Source organism: Montipora foliosa, chromosome 8, assembly GCF_036669935.1.
Source record: "Montipora foliosa isolate CH-2021 chromosome 8, ASM3666993v2, whole genome shotgun sequence".
Lineage (NCBI taxonomy): Eukaryota > Metazoa > Cnidaria > Anthozoa > Scleractinia > Acroporidae > Montipora > Montipora foliosa.
This window is the reverse complement of record NC_090876.1, coordinates 17,401,169-17,418,668: the sequence shown is the minus strand read 5'-3', so window position 1 is coordinate 17,418,668 and position 17,500 is coordinate 17,401,169. Positions and strand designations below refer to the sequence as shown.

The 17,500-nt window shown below is 38.3% G+C and overlaps 1 protein-coding gene across 1 annotated transcript in view; it reads right to left on the bottom strand.

The window, feature by feature from the left end:
- The window catches only part of LOC137968034 (neuropeptide SIFamide receptor-like), a 270,910-nt gene that overhangs the window by 182,060 nt on the left and 71,350 nt on the right, over window positions 1-17,500 (bottom strand). The gene's annotated exons all lie outside the window — the stretch shown is intronic.

The window sequence follows — 17,500 nt, the reverse complement described above, 5'->3', positions numbered from 1 at the left end:
TCCGCTATCGCTTTCGTTATTCGTTATTTTTGCTATATTTGTTATTTTCGTTATTTTTGTTACATTTGTGGGAGCCCCTTTCCTTGTCTGCCTTGAAGAATTGTTATTCTTGCTGCTATCGCTTTCGTTATTCGTTATTTTTGCTAAATTAGTTATTTTCGTTAATTTCGTGATATTTGTGGGGCCCCTTCCCCTGTCTGCCTGGATACATTGTTATTCTTGCTGCTATCGCTTTCGTTATTCGTTGTTTTTGCTATCATTGCTATTTTCGTTATTTTTGTTATATTTGTGAGGTCCCTTTCCCTTGACTGCCTTTAAGAATTGTTTTTTTTTATTGCTATCGCTTTCTTTATTCGTTATTTTTCCTAAATTAGTTATTTTCGTTAATTTCGTGATATTTGTGGGGCCCCTTCCATTGTCTGCCTGGAAACATTGTTATTTTTGCTGCTATCGCTTTCGTTATTCGTTGTTTTTGCTATCATTGTCATTTTGGTTATTTTTGTTATATTTGTGGGGCCCCTTTCCCTTGACTGCCTTTAAGAATGGTTTTTTTTAATTGCTATCGCTTTCGTTATTCGTTATTTTTGCTATATTTGTTATTTTCGTTATTTTTGTTATGTCTGTGGGGCCCCTCTTCCTTGTCTGCCTTGAAGAAGTGTTATTCTTGCTGCTATCGCTTTCGTTATTCGTTATTTTTGGTATGTTTGTTATTTTCGTTAATTTCTTTGTATTTGTGGGGCCCCCTTCCCTTGTCTGCCTTGAAGAATTGTTATTCTTTCTGCTATCGGTTTCGTTATTCATTATTTTTGCTATATTTGTTATTTTCGTTATTTTTGTTATATTTGTGGGGCCCCTCTTCCTTGTCTGCCTTGAAGAATTGTTATTCTTGCTGCTATCGCTTTCGTTATTCGTTATTTTTGCTATATTTGTTATTTTCGTTATTACATACAGAACAAGTTAAAATTAAATCATTGTCCCATTCAAAATATAACTTGGAGGTGACAACCGAAGTGTATTGTAATCTAAAACAGGTAGGTTTCGTTCAAGCAAATAACTTAAAACAAACTTTAAACAGACGCGAATTCACTGGCACATGTTTAGTATTATCATATTAAATTTCCTGGAGTCATGCTACGTTGACTCTCTATAAGACGGACATCTCTCTAAGACGGACAGCTGAGGCCGGTCCCGATGGTGTCCGTCTTGGAGAGAGTTGACTGTATTTGTAAGGCCCCCTTCCTTTGTCCGTCTTAAACAATTGCTATTTTTGTGTACCTCGCTTGCTTGATTTGATATGTTCGCTAAATTTGTCAGGGATACAGATTATCACAGTTATCGTTGTTGCAAAGAACGGGACGAAATATGTCAAGTAGATAACTAATTGTCTGCGGTGTTAAGTTAGAGGAGAACACGTAACTTTACAAACCTGTGCTGAAAAAGCTAAGGAAAACAATGAAAAAGTAGCAACTGACAGCAAGTTTAATTTAAAATAAAGTTAGTCTTCAGGCCAAATTGCGATTATTGTGTCAAAGAACACTTAAATTCATAGACCCATAAACCATAAAACCGTACATAAGTCGTACAGCCTGGAGCCACCACCCTATTTTCCAAAAAGATAAGCATATTAAATCCTAAAAAAACTCGCTTGAACGGTAAAGGCAAAAAGCAATTTCCCAAAAACCATTTTGCACAGGACGGAACGAAATATCTTAAGCGGTTAACTAAAATGTCTCCGGTTTTAAGTTTGAGCTTTCATCTTATGCAGAAACGTCTAGAAACACATAATTACTTATATTCAAAACTGAATGACATAGAATATAGATAGAAATTAAACTCTTCGTATATTTGAACTGTGGGAATTGAAATACGTCAGAGATAGAGATTATTTACGGAATCTTGTAGGTGCCATCCGAGAGTTTGAAAATCTGACGTACAACAAACTTGTGAAAATCCGACAACAAAGTTGTGAGAATCCGGTATCCAAGTTGTGAAAATCTGAAATCCGTGTTGTAAAAATCCGACATCCAGGTTGTGACGTTCCGGCAATCTTACATCCAGCGAGTTGCAGATCATTTGTAGAATTCACCATAAATTTGGACAGAGAGAATTTTTTTAAATGAAAGAACGTGATAGACATGCACGGTCTCCCTTTTGTGGTTTTTGTGGTTACAGATAATTATGAAATCCCGCATTTCACAGTTTTTGCTTAAAAAACATTCACTTCGGTAATTTTATTTTCTTGTACGATATTAAATGTAATATCTGGAGGTTGAATGATTGAATGAATTAGTTAGAAATTAATATTCTGTCGGCACGATAGAGAGGCTCCTAGGGTATCATGGGAGCTGTCAGGAGTATCAAGGATTTTTGGCGGGAGACTTTGCTCGTTCTAGATCGGTCAGTCTACTTGTTCGCTTGTTTTTCTGTTTCGTTCGATCAGTTTTTTAAATGATGTACCACATTTGCATATGCCGTTTAGTTGACCTTTCATTGGGATCTTGTGCTGCTGCATTAGATTAAGTTTTTGGCCAGTTCTAAACTCACTCGGGGTGGTTATTAGTGGTTTTTCGTATCTGGCGTAGTACGTCTTCTCATAAGATTATTTAACCTTCACGTGTTATTTACATGGGCCTATGCTGTAGTCAGGATTTCTTTGCATTGAATGACTGTCTTCCAAAAAGAAAAATTGACCTCAGATGGTGATGCTTTGGGTGTAGTCTCGCTCTTCAAGGCGGGTTTTGAATCGGGATAGTGCTTCCTCAAATGTTGCCTTTTGCGTTTGTGAAGAGTTTGTTAGGAGAAGCGTACCGGAATTTCCTTTGATAAAATCCTTTTGACACCGGACGGGTGACAAGAAGTAAAATGCGTGTATTGGAAGATTTTTTCGGCTTGTGACATGGCTCGAAGTCGAAAGCAGTTCTTTTTCGAATCGTTCTCCTTTGTATACTGTAATTACTGTTGTGTCTAGGAAAGTGATCTCCTTCTCTGCCAACTTTTAGAGTTAGGATGGAAGGTCTTAGCTTGAAGTTGTGCAATGAACAGGTTGATTTCCTGTTCATGTACGTCCCATTGTGAGAATGTTCCATGTTGTTGGTTTAACTTTGCTATGGCTTATCATTTTCTTTCAATTTCTCCTTTGAAAATGTTTTAAAAAGGTACTGCCATTTTTGTTCCCATGGCTGTTTCGTGAACTTGGAAGTAGTTTTTACCGTTAAATTCAAAACAGCTTTCTTGGAGAATGCCGTTGCTAATAATGAGCATTTATATCAGAAAACTTGTGGGGACGGGAGGGTTGCTATTGTAAAAGTTGTCGTACGCTCTACATACTGTTCTTATACCCTCCTCTTGTGCGATGTTTGTGTACAAGCTGGTATAACCAAAATGGCGTCGTTTGACACCCTGGTTTTCTATACAAAATAGATAAAATCAATGGCGTCTTTGAGATTTTTGCTTTTACGCAATAGCAGGAGCTTATAAGTTATGGGATCCTGGAAATAACTAGCAGGAGTCCCCTGGCAATCAGCCTGTGGAGGGAGATCCACAAACGATGATATTCTCTTGGTTGGGCCCTCGCAGCCCGAGATTTCTCTGTCTCCCGACGGGCTCACGACCAGTTTTGGTTTGTGAATTTTGGTTGAGAACCAAATTTGGGATTAGAGATTTGTTGAAGCCATTTTTACATCAATGATAACGTCAATGTGCTTTTCCTGTAAAGCTGAGAGATGGTGTTATTGGCTTTATGAAGTGTTTATTTAACCATGGGCTTTTCAAGAGGTTTAATGATAGTGGTCCTGGTTGTTGAGTTGGAACCTTGCCTCTTCGATATTTTTATTTGTTGTTAAGAAGGGCAGATGTAGTGCCTTTATCAGATTTTTTAATGTTGATTGCGGCAGTGTTGTTTTTTATTTCCTTCACTGTGTTGCGCTCTAATTTAGGCAAGTTGTATTTAGGTTTCGTTAATTGCATCTCGGATATTTCGGTATCCACTGTTTCCAAGTAGTTTTCGAGAGCAACGGATCGTTGGACTGGTGGCACCCAGTCACCTTTTGCATGTAACGGATGTGGTTCCTTATCTTCACCATGAAATATATATTGAAGACGCAGTAGTCGTCTTGCTCAAACGTTGACGTCTCATTTTGTTTTCGTTTGTCATGGGTATAGGTATAAATTTTATCCCTTTAAATAGCAAGCTGACTTGACTATCAGTTAAAACCGAGTTTGAGGGGTTTTTATGTATTTTTCATTACTTTCGCCCTCTTTCGCAGTCCGCCTTTTTGCAAGGGTGGTTCTAAGCTCTTTGTATCTGGTTGTTTTTTATCGCCCAATGTTCTTTGGTTCATCTCAGAGAAGTCATAGAGATCACTTGTATAGCTTTCAACACGTTTAATTGTGTTCATTACATGCATGTTTGCCGACCATGTTCGTGAGGTGCGATATGCCTTTTCTAGGCGGTTTAAGTGGGTTTACGTTGTTGTTGTTTACAATGCTTTAATATCATACAGAAAGGAAGAAATTATTCAAGGAAATTCTTGTTAAGGCAAAACCATGAATTGAAGGTTTCATAATTAACTGTATCTACAAACCCACATAAGGCGGGAGACCAGGCATGTCCAAATTTGCGGTGTATTTTAGAATCTGCAACTTGCCGGATGTTAGTTTGACGGAATTTCAACTCGGATGTTGGACTCTTACAACTTTGATGTCGGATTTTCACAAGTCTGTTGTCAGGTTTTCAGCAACTCGGCTGGCACCTACAAGCTAACGTAGATTATCACAGTTATCGTTAGGTTACAAAGAACGAGACGAAATATGTCAAGTGTAGAGAACTAGATGTATGCGGTGTTATAATTAAGTTATTGGAAAGCACGTAACTTTACAAACCTGTGCTGAAAAAACAGAACAACAAATTGCGAATATTGTGTTAGAGAACACTTCTAGTAGTTATATTTTTGTTTATTGAAAACCTCGAGCAGATTTTAATCTGAATTACAGGTCTGGTATGATATAACTATAGGAATAAATAAATACTTCTAAATGTTGAATACGTTATATATATATATATATAATAACCCAAGTTATTCACGGATTTTGATTGGTTCTTGCCTATGATCTATTAGAGGACAGACACAGGATTGACGTCACCATCAGCTTTTCTGCGAATAAAGTTTAATTCTTTATTATATAAAACAAATAGATTCCATGTTGCCGTGGGTCTGTTCATTAATAGATCACAGAAGACGTCAAAATGTGGTAAGAACATCAGTGACACAATCGGCTATCGCCTCGTGTGCCACTTTTTTGTTCTTACCACATTTTGACGTCATCTGTGATCTATTACTGCACAGATGCACGGCAACATGGAATCTATTTGTTAAATATATATATATGTATATATACATACAGTTAAAAGAGTCAGAGGACGGACAACTTTTGGAAGCTAAAAAGTAAAATATATAAAAAAACGTTTCGGTCGTAGACCTTCATCAGTTTACAGCATGTGGATAATAATTAGGTTTAAGAGCTTATATATGGTTTACAAGGAATTTTCGGTAAGTTACAAAACTTAACAACAATACAAGCAAAAAATCGTTACAAACAAAACAAAAGAAGTAATTCTATTCCGAAAGGTACAATGTAATAACAGCGAGAACTAAAACAATCATTAAAGTAAAGAACTCATGTGCTACATTGAGTTGTGAAGTTATGTGGTTCGTTAAGCTTGCAGACTATTTCCACTCAAGTGGTCGGTTGGTTAAGGCCAAAAGGTGCTAATGAGAAAGGTTGCGCACTCCAGTACGCTTCCTTCGTGATCAAAAGTTTATCCAAAATCTCAGTGCAGTTGGTAGCAGACACCTGATCGATACTGGAAAGAAAAGTCGTTAAGGGCATGCGGACTATTGTTATAATGTACCGCGACCTAACAGGTTTTCTTGTTCGTTACCATTGATGACTTATGATTACGGAATCTAACTTTGAATTGTGTTGCCGTTGAACTAACATATTGCAAGCGACATTTGTTGCAGGATGCAAGATAAATTACATTTTTAGAATCACACGACAGTCTTGGTTTAATAAAGTATTTTCTATTGGTTTGGAAACTCTGAAAAAAAATTGATTCTATCACAAAGTTTTTGTAAAGATCACATCTACTACGTTTGCATTTAATGCAACCACCTGTTTCATTGGTTTCTTGTTCTAATCTTGTTCTGTATTTCGATGGCGCCAAAATTTCTTTCAAGTTTTTTGTTCTACGAAACGAGGGAATAATTGAATTAGAAGGAAAAAATTCTCTTAATGTGGGGATTAGATTGTAACAGGTGCAAATGCTTCCTAATTACGTACCCTATGTTAGGTAGGTGAGGATTGAAGGTCATCACTAACGGAAACAGTTTTCTGTTCTCCCTGGTTCGGGGCAAAAGCAGATCATCTCTAGGAATGGCCGAGGCTTTAAGGAATTGCCTCTTAACGAGTGTTTTCGGGTAGCCTTGATTAACAAGGTACCTTTCATATTCCAGCATTCGCGTCTCTAAAAAATTCTGATTTGAGCAATTCCTACGTAATCTCAAGGCCACTCCGTATGGAATCGATTTGAATACATGTTTGGGGTGAGCACTAGTGGGTGGCAAGTGCAGATGACTGTCCGTAGGTTTAGAGTAAATGTCTGTTCTAAGGAAGCCGTCAATTAGATACAATGTGACGTCTAGCATATTAAGGTAGCTATCAGAAGAAACTAATTCAAATTTGATGGTAGGGTAAAGAGAGTTGATGAATCCTGTGAAGTTTTCTAGAGCCGAGGGACCTTGCTGCCAGAGATCAAAAATGTCATCCCGATATCTCCACCATAAAGCGGGTTTTGGGAGGCCGCAAAATTTTGCTTTGTGATCTAATTCACCCATGGCTAGATCAGCACAGCTGCATGCGTTCTTTGGGCCCATTGCTGTGCCATGAATTTGCAAAAAGAAATCCCCCTTAAAAACCGAGTGATTACATTTCAGGCAGATTTCAACTGCTTCGAGGATGCATTTGGTTGATGGTATTGACTTGTCTCTGGCATCAAGGGCCTTTTCAACTGCTGTAAGACCTAGATTATTTCTATGTTGGGGAACATTGAGACAACGTCCCAAGAGACCAACAAGGTGCCTTTAGGGAAAGGACCATTTCTGTTGAGCTCTTTAATTCTATTTAGCAGATCAGTGGTGTCTTTAATGAACGATGGCAATCTCCGCGCTAAAGGTTGTAAATAAAATTCTGTGAATTGCGACAACTGTTCTATCACCGTGCCACAACGAGAGGTTATGAGGCGTAGAAGATTTGTCGGCTTTATGGGTCTTAGTATTTCCAAATGCTACTCCCGGTGTTGCCTCTTTATTCATCACCAATTCTGCTACTGCAAGCTTAACGAACCACATAGCTTCACAACTCAATGTAGCACATGATTTCTTTACTTTAATGATATCTTTTTCTCTCGTTTTTTTTTTTTTTTTAATAATTGAGAAGAATAAGGTATGTGAGAAACGCAGTGTCTTAACATCTGTGCGCGGGAAACTCAGTGTAGGAGGTTTTCACATGAAGTCATCGCCGCCATGTTGATGGATGAAAACAAAAGATCTCTCATTAGCTTTTTTTGGTTCGTCCACCAGAAGTCGTACTTTTCTATATTTTGTTATTGGTGTCTGTAGAGGTTGGTTGAAAACGTCCTATATTTCATTACTTATGGCTCGATCTTTCAGTTTTGAAAGGTGTCTAACGAATTTATAATTGGATTAATGTTTGTTGGGAATATTGTCTTCGCAATTCACTTTACTCTGGTCTTTCATATACCGGATCCGAAATAATTAATGTCCATAAAACAAAAGAACACCGTGAACATAATAATACCTAATTAGCAAGGCCTAATCGGAATAACAATAATTCTTTTGTCTTCCGCCATTTTAGTCCAGTATATGAAAGTCTACCCCAAAACACTTATTGTTTGCGATTTCTTGTCATCTCGACAAAGCCACGAGTTATTGTCATCCTCCTGATGCAATAGCGAGGAAGCATGAGTGGCACTTTACTCATTGTTTTGCTTTTAATTCTTCTCGATTCCGGCCTTGCTTGCATGAGCCCCGTGTTCATGGGCTTAAATGACTTAAATGAGTCAAACATTTTGGACGGGTAGGAGGTTGTTTTGTTGGCGGGTTTACAGACCACACCTCTTTGTGATGACTACCCGTAAAATATTAGTTCGCGTGATGAACGACCCCAACAATAAATTAACGAACCTTTAAAAAAATTAGGATTAAACAGCTCCCGGTTGAATCAATTAAATACTTTTCCATTCCCCTCAAATAGCTTGTGGGATCGTTTAATACGTATTCCAATAGCACAAGAAGCTGTGCTCTTGTTAACAAGGTGCCGTCTGGCTTTCCTATTTTTGAGAGATTGATATCCTTTCATGGAGTTACCACATTGCTCATGTTGCATCAAAACTAAGTAAATCAATTGGTATTATCTCTAGGATAAGGCATTTTGTACCGCTGAGTACTTTACACTATATCTACAGGTCACTCATTCAACCATACTTAATGTATGGTATAGTAGCGTGGTGTAATACTGCAAAATTTCATAGAACTAAACTTTTGACCCTTCAAAAACGAGCTCTTCGCCTAATGTATTTTGCTGATTACAAATCTCATGCAATACCTTTCTTCATTTCTTCTCGTCTTCTTCCTTTAGATATGCTCTATTTTAAATCTGTGGCTGTGATGATGCATGATGTATCAAACAACTTGACACCTCCTAATATATTTAACCTATTCACCCATCAAGCTGATATTCATCCTTACGAGACGAGATCATCACAAAGAGGAGATTATTTTCTTAAACGTTCGAGAATAGATATTCAAAAAAGATCTTTCTCAAGAATTGGCGTTAAAATTTGGAAAAGCATATCTTGTGAAGTCCGCCAAGATGTCAAAATCTAACTTTAAAAATATTGTTGATGATATCCTCTTACAAAGACTGCTAAAATTTGATGATTACATTGATGTTTCGATAATATTGGCAATTTTTGACTCCTTAGTTTAGTATGTCATGTAGTTAAAAAATTATTTATTCAATTTAAACTACTTTTTTCATGTTTATTTATGTTATACTGTACAAGTTTTAAGCTGTTCTCCACTGCACTAACTGTATTCTAAAACTAATTTCTTTTATTTTATTTATTTATTTTTATGTGAATGTGTAGTTATGTATTTGTAACCATTTTATCTGGAATATTTATTGTAAGCAATGCTCGCCTCGGCTAGCTAGTGCTAACTGCGAGCATTGCATAGTTTTGTGATATTTTATGCAAAATACATAATAAAAACTGAAAACTGAAACTGAGTAACTGGACTCTAACCTTTCCATTTGCAACATCTTTTAATTTAAGAAGTCATTGGCATTGCCATTTGTCAACTTGTGACTTGGACATGGAAATAAAAAAAAGGTATATGTGTGAGAAAAAGGCTAATATGATCAGCCTTTACGGCTCATTACCAGAAATCGGCGACATTTTGCGCCCGCGAAGTATTTGGCACGCGGTTTCAAATTATCAAGATGGCGGCATAAAGAAAGCAGTACATAGAAAAAACAAGGACTGAAATAAGACACTATCAAAGGATCTGAATCAATTTAATTTCTTTTATGAGGTTGTCAATACAAGGGAGAATGAAAACGGGGAAACTAGAGTCTGGGCTCCTGTTCGAATGACGATTTTAGAGAGAAGAAACAACTTCGTTTCATGCGTGTGACTTGGCAGAGTAAAAATAATTTTCAAAAATCAGGGCCCACAGTACACTTAGCCAGCGATATTCTGTATAATAATAATCATATATGAATTACCCACCTGTAAAGATGGCGATCAAAACAAACTGGAGACAGAAACCCTACTTTTCACAAGGAATAATAAGCGCAGTGGTGCGTTTTGTACCGCTTTTATCGCAGAAATGGATGTATTTTTACCTCTTTTATCGCAATTTGGGCGGCAATTTGGGGAATGGATAAAGGCTGATTTTTATCACGTTTTAAAGTTTGAACTTCGATCGACGATTAGAGAGGTCGGCACCAAGGATTCACATCAACGAAATGTTCTAAAATGTGGAGGGAAGGTAGGCACCTCTGAGCTTTTTTGAAAGAATTAGAGAGCTCAAGGAACTGTAACAGCCGTTCGTAAAATGTGTTGTTGGCGGCACGTTGGCGCACTTTCGAGAGACCAAAACTACCGTAAATAATGATATGGTACGTACACTTTACATTTAGAGGTCGGCAAATGTCGTGTATGCCACTTTAGATCTGAAATTTCCACTTCTTCAATTTTCTCCATACATTTCTCTATAACGATCGGCGGCCATTCTTAGAGAGCGGAATGTCTGGGTCGAGTCTGGGCGTCCGCCATTTTGTCTTAAATTTCTGGTAATGTATTAACGCCAATAATATGTCTGCTATATTTGCAACTGATCCTTGAAACATCACTAAGGTGACTTAAGAAGTAATGTTTCATATCCCATGGAAGCCGCTTTGCCTTACCCAACACATGCAGATTTCCTTCAATAAGCCGCCAATAAAGAGGTCTAGTGAATTGTTTTGGCCATGGACTATTACCTCATACTTGTTAAACTTGCATGCAACTAGCAATGACGCAGCCCCCCTTAGTAATTTGAAGCTCGCGGTCAGTACAAATGCTGCCCTTAGCAGCAGTTGCACTTTGGATTTTGCAGCCAAGTTTGACCTTGTTTGCAAAACTCCAGCTATATATCTCACATAAATTCAAAAACTTGTTTTAACATTGGATATCTTGAACTGTTTTTCCGACCCTATAGGTCATCATTTACTTCCCTCACCCTCCCATAATCGGGTCTATTGAATTATTTTGGCCATGGACAATTACTTCATACTTGTTAGACTTGCATGCAACAAGCCATGACGCAGCCCCCCTAGGAATTTAAAGCTCGCCGTCAGTGCAACTGCTGCCAAAGCCAGCAGTTGCACTTTGGATTTTGCAGCCAAGTTTGACCTTGTTTTCAAAACTCCAGCTATATAGCCTATATAGCCTATCGGCTCGTGTTTCCCCCTGCACTTCTTTCGTGGTCTAGCCGCTTCCTGCGTGCTTTACAACAGAACAGAGCACAGTCAACTGAATAACATAGAATACATGAAACGTTTCGTACATTTGAACAGTGGGAATATATTGAAATACGTCATAGATAGAGATTATCTATGTTGTTACAAAGAACGGGACGAAATATGTCAGAAGAAAAGGAAGGAACTTTATTTAAATGTCTAGTCGTTCTAGCCTGGAGAACTAAATGGGGACACTGTAAGCTGAAATATGAATTAACTCAAATCAAGTCAAATGTTGGTTTTTGAGGAGAGGGGAAAACCGAAGTACCCGAATCATGATAACTAAATGTCGATAACTAAGTGTAGGTAACTAAATGTCTGCGGTGTTAAGTTAGAGGAAAGCACGTATTTTTACAAACATGTGCTGAAAAAAATTAAGGAACAGAATAAAAAGTAATGAACAGTAAGTTTAAAACAAAGTTAGCCTTTCCAAATCATTGAAATTTCCAATGTTGTGTAAAAGAACACTTACGTTTTTAGAATCAAAACCCCTAAAACCATAAAGAGGTCGCACAGACACACCACCCTATTTTCATGGAGTCACGGCTTCTATTATTATGATTTTATCTAAAAAAAATTAGGATATAAAATCCTCAAGAAATCTTACCTTGAAAGGCAAACGCAAAAAGCATCTTCTCAAAAGCCATTTTACCACGAACGAAACAAAATATCTCAAATGGTGAACTAAAATGACTCCGGTGTTAATTTTGAAGTTTCAACTCGTGTAGAAACTTCTATCTAGAAACACTCAATTACTTATATTCAAAGTCAGTCTTTCCAAATTGCGAATATTGTGTTAAAGAACGCTTACTTAATGGACCCATAGTAATTGAGAAATTAAGTAACTGCTTTTTAACTTTTGCCGTTCAAGTAAGATTTCTGTAGGATTCTATTTCCTTATTTGTTTAGAATAAAAGAAGACTGCTATAGGGTGGTGGTGTCTCTGTGCAACTTTTGTATGGTTTTTTGGTTTACTATGGGTCTATAAACGAAGTTTTCTTAACACAATATTCGCAATTTGGAAAGACTGACTTTCTTTAAAACTTACGGTTGTTACTTTTTCCATAATTCTGTTTTTTTTCAGCAGACATTTCGTCTCGTTCTTTGTAACCTAATGATAACTGTGATAATCTACAGAAGCTTGCAGGTGCCATCCGAGTTGCTAAAAACCTGAAACCTTGAAAATCCGTCAACCTAACATCCGGCAAGTTGCAGATTGTAAAATCCACCGCAAATTTGGACATAGTGAAATTTGAAATAATGTGATACAGCTAATTATAAAACCTATAATTAATTTCCTTGAATGATTTTCTCCTCTTGTATGATATTAAAGGAAGTATTTTGAATACGTTTGTCGGAGCATTGTAAACAACAACGTAAACCCACTTAAACCGCCTAGAGATCTGAGATGAACCAAAAAACATTGGGCGATGGGATGGCGCAGTGGTGAGAGCACTCACCTCCCACCAATGTGGCCCGAACTTGGCGTCATATACGAAGGTTGAGTTTGTTGGTTCTCTACTCTGCACCGAGAGGTTTTTCTCCGGGTACTCTGGTTTTACCCTCTCCTCAAAAACCAAAATTTGATTTGATTTGCGTTAACTTAACTTCAATTTACAGTGTCCCCGATAACTAGTGCTCTACAGCGCTAGAAGATTAGACACTTCCTGAATAAAGTTCCTTTCCTTTCCTTTCCTTTCCTTTCCTTTTATCAAAAACAACCAGATACAAAGAACGACTCTTCCAAAAAGGAACCACATCCGTTACACGTAAAAGGTGACTGGGTGCCGCCAGTCCAACGATCAGTTGCCCTCGAAAGCTACTTGGAAACAGTAAAGACCGAAATATCCGAGACACAACTAACGAAACCTAAATACAACTTGCCTATTATTAGAGAGCAACACAGCGAAGGAAATAAATAAGAACACTGCCGCAATCAACATTAAATACCTGATTAAGGCACTGCAACTGTCCTTCTTAACAACAAATGAAAAAATACAAGAGGCCAAAGGTTCAACTCAACAACCACCTGGATCACTATCAGTAAACCTCTTTAAAAGCCCATGGTTAAAGAAGCACTTCATACAGCCAATGACATCATCTATCAGCTTTACAGGGAAAGCATGCACGAGATCACTGATGAGCAAATGGCTTCAACAAATCCCTGCTATTGCCAGGATCCCATAAATTGTAAGCTCCTGCTATTGCTCAAAAGCAAAAATTGTATCTCAAAGACGCCATTGATTTTATCTATTTTATACAGAAAACTAAGGTGTCAAACGACACCATTTTGGTTATACCAGCTTGTACACAAACATCGCACAAGAGGAGGGTATAAGAACAGAATGCAGAGCATACGACGACTTCTACAATAGCAACCCTCCCGTCCCCACAAGTTTTCTGGAACAAATGCTAATGAATGAGTTGCCAGTAATCGGATCCCTGGTTTACACGCAAAGGGTTGTGGGATTGAGAGAGTATGAAAACCTTAAAGACCTGCTTCAAAGATCAGATGTACAAAGAACTAGTATATGAAGATGACGCTTTTGTACTGGTCGAAGTCATAGTGGAGCTTGACAAGTAACAGGCGGCCCAGACTCGGAGAGTAAAAAAATTATAACGATTTGTATGGGAATCTCGATAACAAACTGAAAAAGATATTTACCTGCAAAAGTTGTCAATAAAAAAGCCGTACTTTATTGTCGTGGTGAATTTCTCGCTTTTTGTGTGGTTATTTGCCTGATTGAATGCCATTTAAACGACTTCTCAAATTCCCGGGTTGTCACAAGGAGGCGATTACAAGATATCAATTTCACAATAAACCTTACGCGAACAAGGTTAACCCGAGTTATTCAAACAAAAACTTACATTTGCTGCGTATCAACATTGCCCAAATCTCTCTCAAAATCGTCTTTTGTACGTCGATAAATGTTTCTGCCATTCATTTTCTTTCGCTTGCCCCCTGGCGATCCCAGAACCCTTTGCGAATAAACAGGGATAAGATTACTGGTATTAACTCACTCATTATAAGCAACGGCATTCTCCAATAAAACTATTTTGAGTTTAACGGTAAAACCTACTTCCAAGTTCACGGAACAACCGTGGAAACAAAAATGGCAGTATCTTTTGCCAATATTTCGCCTTAGATGTCGATGGCCGCATCTCAGATATGCTTTAAGGTGACTGCGCGATGCAGTTATGAGCTATGCTGTCAGTCGTCATTTGATTCTGTAGCTGCGTGATGCAGCTCGAGTCATTTGACTTTGTAGCTGCGTGATGCAGCTCGAGTCAAAGACCCACATTTCACCCTTACTCGCCATAGAGTCTCCAATAGCTCAGCGGTTAGAGCATCCGACTAGATCATGGAGGGTCGTGGGTTCGAATCTTATCTGGGGCTCAGATTTTTTTCGGGTTTCCAGTGGGTTCTATCAACATCTCATTTCTCATGTGTATATATCATTCCCACATTTGCTCACTTGGGCTCACTTGGGTGGTTGGTTGGCCGCATCTCAGATATGCTTTAAGGTGACTGCGCGATGCAGTTATGAGCTATGCTGTCAGTCGTCATTTGACTCTGTAGCTGCGTGATGCAGCTCGAGTCAAAAACCCACATTTCATCCTTGCTCGCCATAGAGTCTCCAGTAGCTCAGTGGTTAGAGCATCCGACTAGATCATGGAGGGTCGTGGGTTCGAATCCTATCTGGGGCTCGGATTTTTTCCGAGTTTCAAGTGGGTTCTATCAACATCTCATTTCTCATGTGCATATATCATTCTCACATTTTCAAAGCAGAAATTGAAACAAAACGCTAAGCCATAGGAAAGTTAAACCAACAACATGGAAACGTTTCATTGATGACGTTTTCTCACAATGGGACGTAGATAAACAGGAAATCAATCTGTTCATTGCACAAGCTAAGACCTTCCGTTCCACCGGCAGAGAAGGAGATCACTTTCCGAGACAAGAAAAATCCCTGCCTTCGACATCAAGCCATGTCATAAGCCGACAGAAATCTTTCGATAGGCGCATTTTACTTCTTGTCACCCGTCCGGTGTCAAAAAGTTTTTATCAAAAGAGAGGCCGGTACGTTTCTCCGAACAAACTGTTTAAAAATAACATTTGAGGAAGCGCTATTTCCATTCAAAACCCGCCTTGAAGAGCGAGAATAGGCCTTAAGCATTGGCAAACACGCACCATTGGCTCAGTTGGTTGAACACCGAGCTGCCATGCAGGAGGCCGTGAGTTCGACTCCGGCCAGACCAACTCTCAGGGTCTTTAAATAACTGACGAGAAAGTGCTGCCTTTATAATTCTGGTCAAATACCTTTTGCAAATGGTTCAGAGACCCTCTAGTCTTTTCGGATAAGGACGATAAACCGTAGGGCCCGTCTCACAACCCTTCAATGTTCATAACCCTGTCCGTAAAAGAACCCGCACACTATTCGCGCAGAGTAAATCATGGAGTTCCTGGTGCTATGTGGTCTGTTCTCTGTCGTACATTTTAGTTTCACGACAGCGTTTCAACGAGTAACCACTTCTAAGCTCCTCATGAGTAAATAAATATAAATTATGACTATGACTTAAACTCCTATTCTGACTACACAAGCCCGAGTTTCAACATGAGAGTTTATTGAGGGCGTGTCAGACAGTCATGCAATGCAAACAAATCCTGAATACAGCTTAGGTCTATATAAATAACACGTGAAGGTTTATAATCTTATGAGAAGAAGTACTACGCCAGATACAAAAAACCACTTGAACTATCTTGAGTTTCGAGGGAAATGATTCCTTGGTTGTCGTGTATTTGCCATAGTTGTTCGAAAAATCCCAAATCCCTACTGTTTGTTTTGCGGTTACTAGTAACGCGTGACTGACTCCCGAATACGTTTGAATTCTTAACGAATGCTCAACACGAAATCTTGAGCCGGCTGGCAGAGTCTACTTTCCTCTTCCCGACTTATCTAGGAAGATCGAGAGAGACTCTGCTCGCAGGGTAAACCGCCAGATATTACATTTAATATCATACAAGAAAATAAGATTACTGAAGTGAATGCTTGTTAAAGCAAAACTGTGAATTGCGGGGTTTCATAATTATCTGTAACCACAAAAGGTAGACCGTGTATGTCTATCACATTGGTTCATTTGACAAATTTCACTATGTCTAAATGTCATTCAGTTTTGAATATAAGTAATTATGTGTTTTTAGAAGTTTCTGCATGAGATAAAAGCTTAACTGAACTCCGGAGACACTTTTAATTAACGACTTTTAAGAGATATTCGTCCCATCCTGTGCAAAATGGCTTTTGGGAAATTGTTTTTTGCCTTTACCGTTCAAGCGAGTTTTTTTTAAGATTTTATATTCCTATCTTTTTAGAAAATAGGGTGGTGTCTCCAGGCTGTGCGACTTCTGTACGGTTTTATGGTTTATGATCTATGATAAATTTAAGTGGTCTTTGACACAATATTCGCAATTTGAAATCGGACTAACTTTGTTTTAAACTTGCTGTTGTTACTTTTTCATTCTCCTTAGTTTTCTCAGCACAGCTTTGTAAAGTTACGTGCTCTCCTCTAACTTAACACAGCAGACATTTAGTTATCATTTAGTTATCTCCGGGTAATTCTGTTTTCCGCAATTAGTGCTCCAGCGCCAGAACGACTAGACAATTAACTGAACTTCCTTCCTTTCCTCCAGGCTGTGCGACTTCTGTATGGTTTTATGGTTTATGGGTCTATGAATTTACGCGTTCTTTAACGCAATATTCGCAATTTGGAAAGACTAACTTTGTTTTAAACTTGCTGTTGTTACTTTTTTATTCTGTTCCTTAGTTTTCTCAGCACAGGTTTGCAAAGTAAAGTGTTTTCCTCCCAATAATATGCTAGTAAAATGTAAAATGTGAAACTTAGTTATTACTTTGTGTTTACTTTAATTTTATTGTTTGGGTTTAATTAACTCTATCTATACTATAAAAGAACCGAATTTGTGAAAGCTGGTTAGTTGAATTCAAAGTTGAAGCTAATTGACAGTTGAAGTTGAAACTGGTTCAAACAAGTCATAAGCCTTCGCAGACCAAGACCCACGTAAGAATCTGTTGAAGAAATTGTAGCTCCTATTACATTTATGGCAAGGATTACATTTATGGTTGATTGTTACATTTATGGGTGATACTGCTCTTGACCATGTATCTGGTGATGTTTATTTACCGGTGTACGTCCGTGAAGGGAGTGGAGATCTCGCAACACTTTCCATACACACTTGGGAAGAATCCGAGGCTCCAGCTGAATATTGGTTGAGAATCCCCCCGTTGACGTTGAGGGAAAACCTCACGTTTCTCCCTCACCGGCCTCTAAACACTGCACG